Here is a 1,997-nt window from a genome sequence, read left to right on the forward strand (position 1 = left end):
CCGGGGTTCCCGAAACGTTCGAATTACTGGAGGACCCAAAATCGGTGTGTAATAGCCTACAAAACTAGCCAGAATAGGCCAAAACTGCGAGTTCTGACGAGTTCCCCGTAACCGGACCTCCGGGTTCCCGAAACGTTCACACCGCAGCGGGACACAATATCAGGGAGTAATAACATACAAAACTAGCCGGAATAGTCCAAAACTCCGAGTTTTTACGAGGTCCACGTAACCGGACCCCGGGGTTCCCTAAACATTCAGATCGTACTAGGACCCAAAATCAGTGACTAATAGCATAAAAAAATGTCAACAATAGGCCAAAACTGCGAGTTTTGCTGAATTCTCCATAACATGACCTTGGGGTTCCCGAAACGTTCGGATCGCAACGGGACCCAAAATCAAGGACTAATAGAATACAGAACCGGCCGAAATAGGCCCAACATACGAGTTTTGACTAGTGCTTCGTAACTGGACCCCGAGGTTCCCGAAACTTTTGGAACACAACGGGACCCAAAATTAGTGAGCTATAGGATACAAAACTGGCCACAATAGGCCAAAACTGCGAGTTTTGACGAGTTCCCTCTAACCGGACCTTGGGGTTGCCGAAACGTTCACACCGCGGTGGGACCCAATATTAGACCAAAACCGCGAGTTTTGACAAGTTCCACGTAACTGGACCCCGGGGTTCACGAAACGTTCGGATCGTAGCGGGACCCAAAATCAGTCACTAGTGGCATAGAAAACTGGCTGGAATAGGCCAAAACTGCGAGTTTTGACGAGTTCTCCGTAACCGGACCCCGGGGTTCCCGAAACGATCGAATCGGAGGAGGACCCAAAATCTGTGCGTAATAGCATACAAAACTAGCCAGACTTGGCCAAAACTGCGAGTTTTGACGAGTTCCCCGTAACCGGACCTTGGGGTTCCCAAAATGTTCACACCGCAGTGAGATCTAAAATCAGGGAGTACTAACATACAAAACTAGCCGAAATAGACCAAAACTACGAATTTTGACGAGTTCCACGTAACCGGACCCCGGGGTTTCCGAAACGTTCGGATTGTAGTGGGACCCAAAATCAGTGACTAATAGCATACAAAACTGGCCACAATAGGCCAAAACTATGAGTGTTCCCGAGTTCTCAGTAACCGGACCTTGAGGTTCCCGAAACGTTTGGGTCGCAATGTGACCCAAAATCAAGGACTAATAGCATAGAAAGTCGTCCGAAATAGGCCAAAATTGGGAGTTTTGGTGAGTTCCCCGTAACCGGACATCAAGGTTCCCAAAACGTTCGGATCGCAGCGGGACCCAAAATCAGTGAGCAGTAGCATACAAAACTTGCCACAATAGGCCAAAACTGCGATTTTTTACGAGTTCCCCGTAACGGGACCCCGGGGTTCCCGAAACGTTCGGATCACAACGGGACTCAAAATTTGTGACTAATAGCATAAAAAACGGGCCGGAATAGGCCAAAACTGTGTGTTTTGACGAGTTCCACGTAACCGGATTCCGGGGTTCCCGAAACGTTCGAATTACTGGAGGACCCAAAATCGGTGTGTAATAGCCTACAAAACTAGCCAGAATAGGCCAAAACTGCGAGTTCTGACGAGTTCCCCGTAACCGGACCTCCGGGTTCCCGAAACGTTCACACCGCAGTGGGACACAATATCAGGGAGTAATAACATACAAAACTAGCCGGAACAGTCCAAAACTCCGAGTTTTTACGAGGTCCACGTAACCGGACCCCGGGGTTCCCTAAACATTCAGATCGTACTAGGACCCAAAATCAGTGACTAATAGCATAAAAAAATGTCAACAATAGGCCAAAACTGCGAGTTTTGCTGAATTCTCCATAACATGACCTTGGGGTTCCCGAAACGTTCGGATCGCAACGGGACCCAAAATCAAGGACTAATAGAATACAAAACCGGCCGAAATAGGCCCAACATACGAGTTTTGACTAGTGCTTCGTAACTGGACCCCGAGGTTCCCGAAACTTTTGGA

The sequence above is a fragment of the Hordeum vulgare genome, unplaced genomic scaffold, assembly GCF_904849725.1.
Source record: "Hordeum vulgare subsp. vulgare unplaced genomic scaffold, MorexV3_pseudomolecules_assembly, whole genome shotgun sequence".
NCBI lineage: Eukaryota > Viridiplantae > Streptophyta > Magnoliopsida > Poales > Poaceae > Hordeum > Hordeum vulgare.